The sequence below is a fragment of the Struthio camelus genome, chromosome 3, assembly GCF_040807025.1.
Source record: "Struthio camelus isolate bStrCam1 chromosome 3, bStrCam1.hap1, whole genome shotgun sequence".
Lineage (NCBI taxonomy): Eukaryota > Metazoa > Chordata > Aves > Struthioniformes > Struthionidae > Struthio > Struthio camelus.
Window position 1 is genome coordinate 74,259,064 of NC_090944.1, and position 17,643 is coordinate 74,276,706.

The window sequence follows — 17,643 nt, forward strand, 5'->3', positions numbered from 1 at the left end:
GCGGGCGCGAGCGTTGAGGGGCGGCGGCCGTTGGGGGGCGGCGGCCGTTGGCGCGGGGTGCTGCCGCCCGGGCGCGCGGCGGGCGCGGGCGTTGGGCGGGGGGGGTGGGCTGCTCCCGCCGGCTCTGCGCCCCTGTCAGTGCTGCTGCGCCCGCTGGTGGGGTGGGGGGCGTCCATGAATAGGTGTTTCCCCAAAGCAGCAGGAGATGTGGGTGGGGCGTTGCTATACTTCTTTCGTGTAGAGGGAGCTGAAGGCAGATGTGCTATTCCCTTGGCTGATCAGATACCTGTTTTTTACATGACTTTGCATTAAAGAGTGGTCGTCAGGCGCTGGAGTAGGTTGCCCAGGACGCTGTGGAGTCTCCACCCCTGACTAATCTGTGTCTATTAGGATGAGGAAAGTTGGCACTCGAAAATAGGCATTTTTTGAAAGCGTGGGGTCAGAACGCTTAAGGAGTTCAGGAAGAAAACTGAAGCTACACCTGGGGGTATTGGCCGCAGAAACGATACTGCTGAGGTGGAGAGTTGTTTAAAAGTGTCAACACTGGTCAATTCTACTGAGCACAATGCTTGGTGGTTCCTCTTCGTCCAGGTGCTGGGCTGTGCTGGTTCCTCGAAGAGATGGATGGCAGTGCTTTTCATATACACGCGAAAGGAGCTGATTATAAACATGCATACATTGCTGGTTTCTTAGTCTGTACAGTTCAAACAGCTCCTCTCAGTGACTTACCTTAGATACTGACTACGGCGCTATATCGGATCTGAGGACACCTATCAGTTTGGGGAGTGAAGAAAGAACTGTGCATTATGAGTCTAAGTTCAATTAGAGAAAAAAGTTTCAAGTTATTTCATTGACTCCCTGGCTAATGGAAGCGAGACAAAGATATTTAGTGATCAGTATTAACAAAAACCAAAGAATGAACCAGCAGGAATGAGAAATGATACACCACTCCTTTGCAGTGCAGCCTGGGCTGGGCTCTTGCTGACAGTGATCTAGGATCCAAGGAGCTGGCTGGCAGCGCTGGAGGGTGCAAGGGTAACAGCAAGGGATTACTCCCTCCCTGAGCTGCACTAAAGTTTCAAAAAGGTGCATAATAGCCATCTTTCTCAGAGATTGGTTGGTTCTTTATTTGCTTTCTCTGTCAGATTTTGTAAGGAGCAGAAGAAAAGGAAAGGTCTGGCCATTTCCACTTTTGAATATTCACCATTTTTACTACATTTTAATAGCAATTTTGTTATTATATTTTATTATATTTTCCTATAAATAAAATACTGTTCTGTTTTGCTCATGTTTACTCTACATCTCACAATTCTGACAATGTTCAGGTTCCAGAGTTATAATCAGATTTATATCTATTTTAATTTGGTCTTTTTCCTTTGTAGCCCACATTGTTCTAAAATAGAGGATGTATGTAAAAAATTAATGATAGACAAAACAATTATAGTGAAACAGATTCTCTCATTTACATCATAGCAAATTTGGATTAGTCTCATAGCAAATTTGGATTAGTCTCTAACTAATCTAGATTCACTCCAGATTGATTGTACAAGAGAGTAGTTAAGAAAACAATTTAACTTATATCTACAGGAGCTAAAAGACTAAGCTAGTTGGGTAATTTTTTCTTATTATAAAAGAATAATTCCAAAAGTGAAGTTATTTCAACAATGGAAAGAGTCAGAAGTCTGTTCAGGATTATGTACCTGATAATTTTGCAATAACTCCCAAACCTAGATATGTTGATTTGTGTAACTATTGGGACTATGAGATGGTATCAGGATTAGTTCTTGCCTTTGTTAGACATATGTGGGAAGAAGATTATAATTTTTCCCAATAACGTGCTGTGGGACAGTGATTAAGGAGCAGCCTGCTCCTCAAGGTGCTTGCTGGCAGGACTGACATGTTTCTTTGCCTCTTCACCTGACCTCCTTAGCCCCTGGGGCCCAGCAGGAGAGAGGAGATGCTGAACTCGAGAGGGCTGAGGGTTATCTTGAATGCTTAAGTTTGAGTTGGACTGCACAGATTTTTTTTTTTTAATTTCCCTGATTGTGTGAGATTCAGATGAAATCAAGTCATAGTTGTACTTTTTAGCTATCTCTGTCTCATTCTGAGTACTGTTCATGTTTCTAAAACATAGATTTATTTTTTAAACGGACATGTATGCATAGATGGCTTTTGACTTTAACCCTATCTTTAATTCTATGCTCTTTTCTTAGGAGAGTTGCTTGCTTTCTATTGGAAATTTGCGTGAGTGAGGCATGCAGGATCTGGAGTTATGTTTGTGTCAGATGATGGTAATATATTGACTACACTTAGGTGGTGACTGTTTTTGCATGTGTTAATGGACGAAAAGTGAGGTAGACGCATTGTATAGATATTACAGATCATGTTCATCATCTGCAAGTAATAAAATAGCCATCTGGATAAAATAGAATTTGATTTTATTTAAAGTTCTAACATCAAGCTTCTAATACACCCTCACTGAATCTGTGTGGGTTTTATTAATGATTAATGTGAAAACTTTTCAGGTGTTTTTCCTCCCACCAATAAACAGAAAGATTCCCACAGAAAATGCGAGCCTGCAGTCAACTCGGTAAGTAGTTTAACTTAGGAGTGTAAATAAAATATTTCATTTCAATGCAGATAGCATCAGACATTGCCACATCTGTTAAGAAAGAACAACATGAAAATTAGGAAGGAATTGGAAAGTTCAGCGATATGGCCAACATCCAAGCTAGCTTTGCAAATCTGATCCTGTAAAGCAAATATTTAACATGCAGGCAAACTGCCAGGCCTAATTTTTAAATACTTACGTTGAAAGGGCAATCTTACACTGTTACTCAAAAAACATTTCCAGAGATTTTTCTTCTGTAGTAATTCAGTAGGACAGTAACAGCATAATTTTTTTCAGGGGTGCTTAAGGAAGTGCTTGAAAATATTAAAAAGATGCTGTCAGATTTTTAGTTTGAAATCCAGCTGTAGAACTAAAAAAAAGTTTTGGTTTTGTTTTTTGTCCTCATTATAGGAACAGACCTACATGCCTTGCACATTGCAAACGCCAGCCACCGGATAGTCCTAGTGAGGAATGGCAGTCATTGCCTGGTGATGGCATTACCATCTTTAACATTTTGTCATTGTGGGCATTTAAGGATGACAGATATACACTCTCTCTTATTTCCTGTCCCTGAAGAAAGCCTTGGAACTAGGATGTTATGCTAGTTTAATATCTGTTAATAGGCCACCTTTAGAGTTAGATTGGGTTGCTTTTGTTCTGATGAACTGCATGGAACTATACATTATGTTTGCAATGTCCTTTGCGTACTCATCAGTTCTGTGCTGCTGAAACCCTATTCTGCCAGCCAGGTTAAAACTCAGTCATGGGGTTTTGCTGGCACAATCGATGGTCTTGCTGTTCATTTCAGCAGAAGATAGATGGGAAAGTATGTATTTTGCCAGACCCTGGTATTTGTCGCTCTGCAAATAAGTGCCTCCGATACTGTCACTATTACTGGGAACACTTCCTGACAGTGCTAGCTTTTCTGCCATCCGTACTGTTATTGAAAAATTGTAGCAAGAAAATATCCTAAGGAGAAGACAAACAAAACTCATTTGTTTGTGATTCATCCTTTCTGATTATGAAATTCTGTCATGTTTTGACAATAAAAGAAATACATGCTTAGGCAACAACAGATTAAAAAGCCTTTTTTTCTTCCCTGATGTATGAATACATCAGAGCTTTCAAAGAGAAAGCTGAAGAGGGCAAAATAAAATTGTTCTCAGAGTTAGTGAAGAGAGTTTTGACTGATGACTCATGTTCTTCTGGACAGAGTTTATAGGCCATTCCTCACATGCTATTAGAGTAAATGTAACAACTTTTATTCATCCTCCCCCATAAAGTACCTCTTGTGAAAGAGCTTCTTTATCATCTTGTTTCCTGATGTATTTTTGTCATTTACTAGAAAGGAGATGAAGTTCATGATTTCCAAGGTATACAAAAAGTAGTGCAGCCTTTTGCAATTGTAGGTTGAAGAAAGGGGTCAAATGTTTATGTTTCCCTAAGAATATTTCCCTAAGAACTTCGGCAGGAGATCAGTAGATCTCTTTTACAAAGTGTTCTTTTTCAGAACTTCAGAAAAAGGAAAATTTCAGAAAGGCCCGCTGTTGCTCCCATTGAACTGAAACAATTTAAAAACTGCTTATTGCATCTTCCTCTGCTCCTTGTACATTAATTGACTAAACAAAACAAGTAATCGTAATAAACTCACAAATACATGAACATCAATCAAATACGATTATCTTATAGGCAGCTGTGATCAGAAATACACCTTTACAAGAGCACTCTCTACAGCACAAGCTTCAGTGAACAAGATTAGTTCATATTCTAAACCCTGAAGATCATTAAACTGTAGACCGTTTGAGAGCTCCATCCTGAAAATGCTCTACCTCCTACCCTCTTACAGGCTGTTGCTAATAAATGCAAGCAGGACTGAGGGAAAAATTCTAATATCCAAGACCCAACAGATGGGTGGATGCTCTGCGTATGGACTCCTTTAGGTGAAAGGAGAAAAAGTGGTGTTATAACATAAAGTTAAACCATTGCAATAAAGGAAGTGAAAATGTTCCCTCTATCTTCCAAAGTCACAGCTGCAGAGCTATTTTGAACAGTGTATTTACAAATCCAGATTTGCATAGTCCAAACAGCAGGCCCAAGTGCTGACCACAGCAAAGAGCACTCATCCTGTTTTGTAAAACCAAATCCAAGGTGAGTTCACTGAGACAGAAAATTCTAGCCTAGACAGAGAAGTAACAATCATAACAGCACTAAACTGGACCCAGCACACTCAGTGAAGCACAAAAAAAGCTCTGAGAAATGTTTGAGCCCAACAATGTGTAATGTGCAGTGTACCTCTACGTTAAGACCCTCTGCTAATGGAAATAAATGATTAATGCCTCCTTCAGGAAGAGAGCAACTGATATCCTTCCTAGAGAGACCTAATTTATCCTGTATTCAAAAAACATCCCTCAGAACACCAGAAGGTTGCACGCCCTGGGTGCGGAGCAGCCTGAATGAACTGACAATGAATTGCATATCATTTTGCTGTCTCTTGGAAAGGTGACGGAGAAAAATAGTGATATGTGATGTCATTTGTATGTGTAGGTCTCACTGAGCTAATCGAGCTATTTTTTTTCTTTTATCCTCCTCTATTAATTTATTGTATAATTAAGCTGTATGGTGAGACAGTAGTGGTCCTCAGTTTGTGGGCCCAAACATATAGCTGCGTTCTAGGCAAGAGAAGTCCTGCTGTATGGAGGGGGAAGGATCTAGCATGCAAACCAAGAGGTCCTGGACTCGTGAACTCTCAGAAGACCAGGATCATGGTACACTAAGAAATATGCCTGTCCTGCAAAACAGACTTCTGAACTTGTTTAGTAGAAACATTTATAACCGTAAGATACAGCCCTGTAGAATAAAAATGAATGTAGTAATCATCTGAAGCGAGAGGAATGGAAACATTTCTGTCTGGGCCCTTAGAGTAAAACCTGCCCTCTGCGTCCTGGCACCAGGCCTCCAAACTAAAGATAGATGTTTTGGTGATCCTTCTCTCTCCTAGGTACTTTTTTGCTGTATGTATCATTCCTAGCCTTAGAAGTGGAAGAATGGTATATTTTTAGCTTTGTTTAGGCCAGACATCTGTATTTGTGGCTTATTCTATGTCCACAAATGAATTCTGAGCAGCTGCAGTTTTTTTAAGGTGAATTGTTTGAGGTGCTGCCATATTTGGATGTCCAATGTGCCCCAGCTTTAAAAACTCTGATTTTCAATCACCTAATCAAGTTTTCATATTTTGAAAATAACACCTATTTTAGGTGTCTTCCTAAAATTAAGGCCTCTAATTCACTTCAGAAAATCATGTTGTGATCAGTGCCCTTGCTCAGGTGGCCGGAAAGCCATGCATAATTATTAAAATAGATGCCCAGATTCAGACATATCTTAAGAATCTATGAAACCTTGAATGTGGGTAGCTTATATTGTCAGAACTCTTTGTCATATGTGGAATAAGATTGGACCCACTACACGCAGTACAGGGTTTACTGCATATGTGTGGATTGAATGAGTGTCACATAGGTAGACCTGACACATCTGGGATTGTACTTAACGTGTACTTGCTGTGGGGGATCACCTTTCAAAGTGAGGCCCAGTTAATTGACCTAGTTAGCCCAGCCAGCATCTTCATCTAGGAATTTTGTGTGCAAAAAATAGGCATATTAAAGAGAGTGAGAATAAAGAATCCACACATTTAAAGGTTTCACTGTAAGGTGATCCACACAGATGTTCTATTGATCTGTTATATCCCCTTGGGAACAGAGTGAAAGCCATCCTACTCAAAGTGATATTGATGTGTTAAAATAATGTAGCAAAGAAAAAAAACCATGTCAAATGCTTAATAAATCATAAGATACTGTTGAAACAGTCATTCAAATGAATGGAGAAGGCATAATACCATGTAAATAATGAATGATTTCTCTTATTGAACGCCTGAGAGAGAGATACATTCTCCCTATAGCAGAGTTTTGTGAGGCAAGGAGAACACTGGAGAGCTGCCTGAGGGCTGGATTTTGTCCCAAGGGTGGGAAAAAGTGGTTCCAAGTGGAGCAGGAACACGGCACTGCTGAGATGGCATGGTACTTCCTATGGGCTGCTTCTTGAAGGCAACAACTCCTGATGAGTTACTGCAGCCGCCTGAAATACAGCTATTGGAATTAAAAAGGAGCTGGATGATGCTGTTTGACGCAGGAGATGCCATGACTTTGAGTCAGTGGGGTTTGCTCGTTAGTGGTTAAAGTTTGAGGGTGCCTAAGATTCAATAGAGGCAGAAGATCTTTGGCATTGTAGTGTTCAGGGTTGCAGTACCAAAGAGAGCAGTTCAGGAAGGTGGAGTGCCCCTGGGTGCTTCTGTCCTCTCAAAGTAAATGGCAGGGAGCTAAGTGCCCCAGCTGAGACTGACAACAGCCTAAGTGCTGGGGCAAGGAGAGGAGTGGGTCTGAAACTGTTACCTCAACAGCTAGATCCTCCTCTTCTTAGAAGCACACACCATAGAAATGGGATATTTGTGGTTTACAAGCACTTGCAGGGTTAAGTCCCTAATTCCTGCAATCTAAGAACATGTCCTGATCTCCAGGCTAAAGGATGGACAGCCAGAAGCGTTGCCTGTTGAAGCTGAACTGCTGTGCAGTAAATTCTGTAAGGTTAATGTGTCCAGATTGTGGTAGATGAGGATAACACCATGACTCTAAAATCTTACGGCTACAGCATACTGCTGGGAGTGGAAGCCCTGGTGTTAGGAAAATCATAGGATTAAAAAGAAGAAACAACCCCAAAAGGCCAGACCAAACCCACAGGTCTGTCCCCTTCCAGGTGAAGGCCCAAAGCAGTAGAGGGGGATCACACCCTCTCTAGCTTGCACTCTGCCTGCCTGTACGAGGCTCAGCTTTTTTATTGTACTCTGAATACTTTCTAGCCTGATGGTTAGCAGGCCCGTCTTGGGGCATGGATCCATGGTGCCTGGCTCTGGAGTCCCCTGCTGGAAAGGGGCCTAGGAAGTGGGCTGTTAGGCTTGCTGTGGTTGCCGAGTGCCTCTGCACCGCACATGCAGCGAGTTTGTCCTCTCTCAGTGCTAGAGGTGAACTCAGCATTTCCAGGGTGCAGGTACAGTGAGGCCAGACCCTCCAGGGACATAGTCAATAAATATTGAGCTCATTGAAACAAATGCATTCTGCTGAGAGCCTCTGGCAGCTGTGCGAACAGTCCTGGCCACGGTACTGCCTGGCAGTGTAAAGGACACTGGAGGGTGAGCATGTAGGAGTTTAAATCCCCTATTTCTTAAGAGGATGCTCTCATTCCAGGGCCAGGTGGTAAAGGTAGTTATTTCCACTATTTCCATTTTTAATTGAATTCTACACAGAGTGTCACAGAATCTGAAATATTGGTTAAAAGGGTCAAGTTCAACCTCCTACTTTGGCATGGTCCAGCTCCCCAAGTTTGGCGTGGTTTGAACACACTTTGTTGTTTGGGCTCCTCCTAAGCATGCATTCCCAATAATCTTGGATCAGAAATGGTCGCTTAGGTGTTACCTGTCATCAAAGGCAGAGCTATACCTGGCCAACTTCAAATGCCTCATGCTTCTGTGAAGGTCAGGCTGGGCTTTCCTGAATTGTTTTCCCGAATTTACACTGCTGCTTGGTTGCCAGATGGGAGATTGGGCTGGCCCATGGACAGCTGTGGTTAGAACTATCCCAAGGTATTAACCCCAGAGACCCAGCTGTGAAAGGTCTTTTTCTTCTTTGCACATCAAGTGATGGGTAGCAACCTTGCAGAAAAAGTGGGGTGAAAGTGTTCCAGAACCTAAGGGCAACAATTAGACTGCTATGCAGTAGGATAATTGACAGCTGCCATTTGGGAGAAAAAGATACGAAAATGGATTATAGGACTCAGGGTGATGGCTAAGGAAAAAACTGCAGCCAGAAAGATTAGGCTAAAGACTGGGACCTAGAGCTATAAAAAAGGAATGGAGGGTTCTGCATCTAGTGGAACAGGTCTTCTAGTTGATTCCCAGCTGCTGTGTTTAGGAGCTCCCTATATGTGGATGAACACTGAATCAGACACTGGTTTTAGATGATCTCTCAGTTCCATATCAGGTATCCTTGTCCTTCTTTACCTGTCTGTCTGAGCCCAGGCTCCCAAGTTTGATCTAAGCAGTCCTTGAAATATCCACAAATTTCATTGAATGCCCTCCCACTCGTTCAAAGTGATTCTCAGGATCCTGCGACCCATTGACCTGTAGTGAAATATCATTTTCCACAGCTAGATTTGGTATGGAGCATAAACATTCAAGAAGTGATTGTAGGCTGAATCCAGGTGCCTAACTCCAATTCCTCGGATTCCTGCTCAACTCTTGATTAACTCTCAAGGCTGAAATTGGCATAAGCAGCTCCTGCCCATGCCCATACTGTTCTGTGCTATGTAGTCAGATGGGAACTATTTATTTTTATGTTTTTATGGGTTTTTTTCCAGATGGATCAGTTCCCTAGTCACACAAACAGTAGCATGTTCTCATGTGAACATCCGTTTGCTTGACAGTAGGAATGATGAATAGAATTGCTTTTTTTAAAGAAAATCCTATAAGAGCTCTAAAGACCAAAATGCTGGTGAACCTCACCACAGGCAGGATCTGCGCAGCATGCTGTATCCTAATTGAGAGGTTGGTCTGATATCACATCATCTTGGAGTGGCCAGCATCAGAAGGGGCATAAGATTTAGTTGTTAATCTTTTATTCCACTCCTATCTTTGAATATTCTGATTAAGCATCGTATTATACTTAAAGATTAGAGTGAGCATTCTTTCTTGCCAAGATCTAGAAAGAACTGGCATCTACCCAGTGCACAGCAGGGACGAAGGTTAATACTGCTTCTGTTTGTATTGTTACTCGAAAAAATGCTCTTCCCAAGTACTAAGATGGTAAACACTAATGAACATGTGCAGAGGAAGTGGGATAGGTCATTCATTGGAACTGCGATACAAAGAAAAGGTAAAAAGGAGGTTGAAGCACTGTCTTTGGCTGGAACTGGGTTATCAGGAGGAGGGTTTCCTGCGTTGCTTCAGCAAAGGGGAATCTGAGAGATTCTGAGGTGTCACAGCGGAATCTGGAGGACATAAAAAGAAAGGTAGTAGCACCATATTTTTTGCTCATTCCTGCAAAACATGTTATCACAGAATCACACAGAATCACAGAATGGTTGAGGTTGGAAGGGATCTCTGGAGACCATCTAGGCCAACCCCCCTGCTCAAGCAGGGTCACCTAGAGCGTATTACACAGGATTGTGTCCTCCAGATGGCTTTTGAATATCTCCAGCGAAGGAGACTCCACAACCTCTCTGGGCAACCTGTGCCAGTGCTCTGTCACCCTCATAGGAAAGAGGTTTTTCCTCATGTGTGGATGGAACTTCCTGCGTGTGTTTGTGCCTATTGCCTCTCATCCTATTGCTGGGTACCACGGAGAAGAGTCTGACCCCATCCTCTTGACACCTTCCCTTCAGATACTTATGCACATTGGTCAGATTCCCTCTCAGTCCTCTCTTCTCCAGGCTGAACAGGCCCAGCTCCCTCAGCCTTTCCTCCAGGAGAGATGCTCCAGTCCCCTCATCATCCTTGTAGCCCTCCGCTGGACTCTCTCCAGTAGCACCATGTGTCTCTTGTACTGGGGAGCCCAGAACTGGACACAGTATTCCAGGTGAGGCCTCACCAGGGCTGACCTGGAGTACTATGTCCAGTACTGTGTCCATATGAAGCTAAGGACCCTGTTGGCTGCCTCTCACACTGTGCAGACTTTCTGAAGTTACTGTCCAAGTGGTCCAAGGTGTATTGGCTGGATCATGTGTACTTAAATAATTCCTTGTTTTTTTCTTTTGTGATTATTTTCCCTCACTATTAAACTCCCCAGCTCCAGTAAGGCTTTACCTTCATCATTCTGGTAATGCTTTGGATCCATTTTAAGGAAATGATTTGCTGTCTTTCATCTGATGAAATCTCTTGTGATCCCTGCAGCTGGATATCTCAGGTTAATCACATCCATGACTCTGTTTCTTAGGTACAGGGCATGAGACACTATTTTCTGAAGACAACTGCCTAATTGCAAAATTATTGGCAAAGATCATAGGCATCCTACCATGGACAAACAAGGGAATTAGGATAAATTAATAGATTAGTTAGTAGTCTCTATTCAGCTGCATGCAATAGTAGTTATTGCATGCAAGTTATGATAGTTATTGCAACCAACTCCCTTGAAACCTGTGAAAGTGGAATGTGATTTTAAAGCTCGCAATGGCAGAAGCATGATTGAATGTATGCATACGGAGAAGTTTAACATTTCAAGAGTTTAATGAGACTATTGATGAGGCATATGAATCACAGCCTTATTTTCCAGGGGCTAGAGGATGATTTTGCAGTTACAATAATAATAAAAATAAGGTAAACAGACATTCTTATTCCGTTACAGTTGCTCAGAAAATGAGCAAATCTCAAAGCTTCTAGCTGAATAATGTTCCTGTTGATTTCATCTCCTCTGCTTAACTCCAGTATCAGTCTGTTAAATCCTGATAACAAGTTTTTAGAAGTATTATGTTGCAATAAGAAACTGAAAAAAGGAACAGCCTATGAAGGAGTCGCAGTGATATAATTTTGAAAGCATTATCTGTTACACAGATTATTAACTTCAGAAGGAAACTAGCATTATTGCTACTCTATTTCCATTCAGTGGTAAAGAAGATTACATGACCACACAAACACTTGATTGCATGAACGCTTGAGTCATTATAAATTCTACTGAATCTGATTTTTAAATTGTCAGCACTTCCCTCCCTGGCGGAAACTACAACTTCTGTGTTACAATTATCAGTGTCAATGTCAGTTAGAACACAGTAGAGCAGCTTAGCTTTAAAAAAAACGGCTACTACATTTATATTTACCATAAAAATCTCAAAGAATTTGAACACACATTTGATTCTTTGTGTTTGCGTATTATACTAGCTCTAATTAAAAAAGAATGGAAGAATATCCATATTCATTGCCCTACACTAGTATGATTTAGTAAAGTTGTACACATAAGGTGTAGTGAAAGATCAGCTTACATTCAAAGTGAAATACCAGCCAAAAAAGAAATACGCAGTCACAGCTGAAAGTGCAACTCTGCGTAAGATTAGTCTCAAAACTAATGCCAATTGACGGACATATGCAAGCCCTTTGCAGGCCTCTGTAGTCTCCTGCTGAATAAGTGGCAACGATCATCTCACAGTGAGGCAAGAATTATCTAAACATAGAAAATGGATTTGTAGTCTACATTAGTTTCTCTTATTTGCTCAATTTCAAACCTGTCTTCTGGGTTGTTATGTGAAGAATGATCTTTTCATTTCTTTATTTCATTTTTGCTTTCCTGCATAAAGGATCCTTTGACTAATAAACTTCCTGCTCTTCAGAGCCTTTACATCAGTTTGAGAGTTATTCCTTATTTCTACCGGACTTACTGAAAGCCAGTGAACATTATTGATTTCACATCTGCCTAACTATATCTTTGTGGCTTTCTAATGAAATGGCTTTTTCCTGTTACCCACTGTGCCACCATAGGAGATTTCTAAGCTTCTCCTTCTCCTTAGCGTTCAGTTCATGTGGAGTTTGCTCGCAGGGCTCTTTCTCAGTTGAAAGGCTTGCAGTAAACTGCTTAATGAAGAGGTGTTGAAATGCCTTCTGATGATTGCCCATTGTGCCATTTTATCAATTACTTTCATCCCATGAAATATTTCTTCATTCGAAAGAGCAAATGTAGCTAAAAATCTTTTATAAGGACACAGCCGGACTCCATTATTTTCTTTCTCCTTTGAGGGTTCATGCCATGACATGTCCTACATGTGTACTTTTTTGAAGGGTAGAACGGCTTTCCTAGCTGGAAGGAATCTTAATGCACTTCCTCATCATGAAGATTAAAGACAGTCTTAGAAAAAAGGTTAGAGTCTTTTACTTTGCTCAGATATGTCTTCTTGGGGTGGACTTCTAGTATACAAGGTTATTTGTTCTCTAGCAGTGTCCCAGCTTCTTTCCCTCTCCAAAATGTTCAAATGAGCTATAAAACGTACCTATGTAGCAACTGGATGTCAGTATTTTCTCGTGATTTCTTCTGCACCTCTTTTACTGCAGTGTTATAACTCTCTCGTGGGCTGCCAGTGAACCTGTAACATGAGCTTAGAATCCGAACAAACTGAGATACTGCGTCCCTAGCAATGAGGTCCTCGGGGACTCGCTTTGAAATGAAACTATAGTCATTTTCAATATGGAATTGTTTTATTGTTTGGGTGCATCTGCACATAAACTTTACATTGGGTTCTGAACAGCATATAAAGGCTTGCAAGAGATAAATTAGACTAAGTATAGTACTCACCATTAATCAGGATACTAAACAAGCATGAGCGCTAGAGAATGAACACAGCTGCCGGTTCATTTATCTTGCTGTCAAAAGGTACCTCTCCTACAGAGAGAAGCTCAGAAGTGGTGGCCTAGGGTCTTTTGTGTTTTTCTTTCATAGGTTACAGAGAATATATGTGTTTATATATAATAAATACATATCTATATTACACACATACATATTTATATTAGACAAATATATCATATATGAGCAGATTTTTGTGCTTTTGTGTGTATATTTATGTTTGGGTGTCCTAAATAGTCCTAAGTTGTAGTCTTGAGCTGAAAAGTGAGAGATATGCCTGTGTATTTCAAATGAAAAATGTTTACTACATATTTCTGTTCATTCTGAGTATTCTGACTCAGAAACAGAAATCTTGGCTACTATCTGGCTGTGGGGCTGTTTTCTTCTGCAACTCTCATCAGTTCCCCCCAAATGAAGATGTGATATAGGTGTAGCTGATATGGTAAGCCAGAAAGTCTTAGTTTTCATTTCAGAGTGAATATGTGATGCTGGAAGGTAGTAAAACATATTTTTTCATTTGCTTTAGGGAAACTTAACAGATAACTAAAGCACAATTTACTGGAATTCTCTGAGTGTCATTTTTGTAGTAGTTTCTCAGCACCAAAGCACGTTTTGAAGACAAACTAACCAATGAGGAGTCAGATCCTAAGTTTACTGGGCATCAAACTCCAGCAGTTGGTCTTCCTTAGTCTGACCTTTTGCATGAAAGCAATAAATCAACTAGCCTTCCATGTCTCTGGTATTGTCTCAAGCTCTTGGGAAAAGGATGATTTAATGGGAAGAATTAGTGCTGCTGCATAGGATTTAGCATAACGGATAGACCATTAACCTTTTAAGTCTGGTATCCTGCTTGTGCACTGGCCTACCATGGCTACTGCAGGGAAGGAGAAAATCTCCATACATGACTGAGTTTATGCAGGGAGGGGGAAAGATTTTGTTGACCAGAGTCATGAGAGCTGATTGTCTGTAAGGCTGAGTGGCACTGCAGCCATGGTAGGACAGAAATATAAAGTACACAGGCCTCAGGGACATACTCAAGGGCATAACATATGTATGTCCTCAGTGCAGTGCTTTACTCTGTGCCACACTGCCAAGACTGTGCACTCACCACGACCAGGGCAATGCCGTCCTGTGGTGGCATCAAGACCATTATCCAAGGTGGATGAGATACCTCTAGCAGTGTAGCTATGGGAATGTGGAGCTCTGTACAGGCTGCAATACTCACATTGGTAGGTTTGGGGCATTTTCATGGATACCCTGCTAGCTGCATCCAAATTAGCTAGTTTGACATTAGTGTAAGAGTGGAGACCTAAGCACCCAGGCAGAGACTGCAGTCATTTTTGACTGCAGTGTTGGCATCTCTTTAGTGTATTTGAACACGGGCATGAGCTTCAGGCAAAGGAAGCAATGCTGAATACTACAATAGAGATGAAGGAAGGTGTCATATCATGCTGTCTTCAGAAATCATATTCTTTGTGAGGATATGAACTGCTTAACAGCAAGGTACGTGGATCAGAGATAAAGTGATTTTTCCTGCATTGTGAAATCAGTAGAGTTTTTCATAGCCATGCATTTTACCAGAATAAAGGATTTTTTTTGTCTTTTTTTGGTGTCAATACATAATCCTGGAAGGATGTGGAAGGTCACAATATGCTTCATTTTGGATCTTCTCCTTGCTATAAAGCATGTGACTGTAGCTACATGTAAGCATCTATACTTACAGTAAATATCTTAGCAGGCAAGCTGAGCATTTTGAGAAGAGTTATTTGACCTCAGGATGTTTGATAATTCTTATGACCATATGTGAACCTATGACCTAAGTCTTGTTATAGATATAGATAGACATCACTACTGAACTACAGGTGGTCTAGTTTTTGTTCTGTGAAATCTTGCATCAAGATCTAAGAGAATATAGATACTTCAATGTTATATTGCATTGTGGCTATATTTTATACTTCTATCCATATTATAAGCTCTCTGGAGCAGAAATGATTTTGCTGGTCTGTGTGCGCATGAGACCTTCCACAATTCTTCCTGCCCCCTTTGCCTGTACAATACAAACAATAACTACCAATCCTCTCCATGGCAAGCCCTCAAAGCCCGTCACAAAGGTGGCCATGTGTTTTGCTAATATCACTGCGCAGCTAGAGAACAGATGAGAGATTAAAGGCAACGCTCCCAAAGGTGGCTATCTAGAATTTTCATTTAGCCTCAATGTCTGTAGCGTGCTATTCAGAGGTAGTCAGCACTGAGATGCCAGTAGGTGCCCTCAACCTCCAGTAACTGTTGGGCTGATGTTAAAGTCTTCATTTTATTCCTCAAAGGGACAGGCAATACAGCGGCAGCAGCTACTCCCAGAGCTGCTCCACCAGTATTGGTGTCTATTATCACCAGCAAGACAACACTCTGGGTCACTTTGCCTTTGGGACTTTTGTTCCTTTTCTTAGATTGCTGACAAGCATCTCTTAGTGCTGATTGCTGCGGATGTCATCCGCTCAGGATTGGCACGAGGTCAACATGCAACTGTCTGTGCGCTGGGTGCTAGAACTGCTATTGCAGACAATGGAGATCTAGTCCGGGGAGTCTACAGAGCAATTGAGCTGACTAGCCAACAGAAGCAGGGTGAGGTTGCCTATGTTTGTAACTCTTTCCAATTCCCTTGAGTATCCAGGACATCTGAAAGAACAGGCAGATATGACAAATGTCCTAGGGAGTCCCGAGGCCTCTTTTGCAGTGGCGGCTGGAGGCCAGGCAGGATACCCTCAGCACATAAAATGGTACTTGCTGCTCTGGTTTAAGTAACTACATCTTGCCCCAGATGTGTGTTTCAGAGTGAGCCCTGTTATTGCAAAGCCAGATCTCTTCCCACAGGTGAACTGTCTCATCTTTTCAGGCTGTTTTGCTATGTTACCGAGCCTGAAACTGTTTGTACCTTATAAACTTTACACTTCTAACACAAGAATATTGAAAAAGCAACCTCATAAGAAGGCTAATGAAATGTTCCTGTTTTCTTCTTTCCCTTGACTTCCTTATGTGTCTTGATTAGTTCTGATTCTACATTATCTGAGCCCAGGACTGTGTCAGTGACTTATGCTCTGTACAGCTTATGCTTGAAGGCTTGTATGTTGCTATTGCCCTATGTTTTCTGTTTAAATGCATCATTATTCTTCCTGCTAAAATTGACTGACAGGTTGGAATTAAATGAAACTTCCAGTCTTCTGTGTGATGTTAGGTCTGAAAGAGGCTGCTCCAAGGCAGAACTTCAACTTTATTTGATTTGAACTTACATTGCAGGATATGTTTGAACCCTTGAAAACATATGTCAGAGGACTCAGTTGACAGGATTTGCCAGAAGAGAAAATTAGCTAGATGTAGGCAAAGCTAGATAGGTGCCACATAATCAGATCAGCCCCAAAGGAACCAACAGCTAAGCATGATCTTCGTTTCTGGTAATTTTGATGAGCCCACACTAAAAGCATGTGTCCGTAAAGTAGTATATCTCCATAAAATCCTAGACTTTATGGTCTGGAAGCTTTAACTCATGTCTGAGCAACACCCTACATTGATTATTACAATTCTTTGTGTGTCATCTTGCCATCTGCCTGCTTAGAGAAATTACAGTCCTGTTGAATTCTCCTGCCAGCACCCTGAATCACACTAAGACATATGAGAATACCTGGGAGTTTTCCTGCATGACTGATGCTGAGATGATTTTTCAAATAACAATCAAGGTCGCGTGTCAGTTTGAGCTGCCTTACACCTCACATTCACAGTCTCATAGAAATCTCGTTGTTTCCATACTGTTTGTACTTCCCCCTTTCTTACTGTGTATTGCCAACAGGCAGCAATAGCACAACAGATGATAGCCATGACAGGCTGACTTTATAGGAACTAAGTACAGGTATTAACTTGTTGCCAGCTGTGGTGACACCTCTTTCCAGCAAATCACATAGCAAAGCAGGGAATTTACAGAATGATCAAAGTTGGAGACTGACTGGACTACTGCTACTGGCCTAACAACCAAGGATGAAGGCTTGAAATCCATGGATGAAAGCATATGTGCTTTGGTATCATGCCAGTATTGCCACATTTCCCCAATGGGAAAGCTGACTTACTGCATACTCCAGAGCTCAATGAGTATCTAGTCAGCCACTTGCGTGCCTATGTTGTGCATGTTTTCAGAAAATTGTGTAATAAAACAGTGGGCATGCAGTAGGCACAGGTTTCTCTTTTAAAAATTAGTTTATTAATGTCTAACCCCACCTTCCCAATGTTTTATTATTGTTGTCTTACCAACTGGGCTTTGTTATCATCAAACAACAGATTTACTATCACCTGACCTCACTTGACAAATCTCACCTCAAGAAAACTTACGTAATAAGTACTATGTCTGGGCTACAGGCAAGTCATATCCTTTGGTCCAGTTTTGCTGACATGGAAAAGTTTTTTCAGTTCCACTAAGAGTGTTAAATCAAATTATTTAAATGAGTGTAAACATCATAAGCATCGAATTTCTACTGGTTATCCTCTGTCACAGGCATATGTTACCCATAACGTTAATATTTCACCCCTGGGAAATCAGATTTTCAGCCTCTAGGTCTGCCTCGTAGA

General features: G+C 41.3%; 1 long non-coding RNA gene across 7 annotated transcripts in view; it reads left to right on the top strand.

Annotated features, from left to right (window-relative positions):
* LOC104153148 (uncharacterized) overlaps positions 1-17,643 on the top strand; it is a 47,322-nt gene that overhangs the window by 361 nt on the left and 29,318 nt on the right. For all 7 annotated transcript variants that reach the window (XR_011140226.1, XR_011140225.1, XR_011140228.1 and 4 more), the window contains exon 2: positions 2,526-2,590. This is a non-coding gene — a long non-coding RNA (uncharacterized lncRNA). The remainder of the gene's footprint in view (positions 1-2,525; positions 2,591-17,643) is intronic.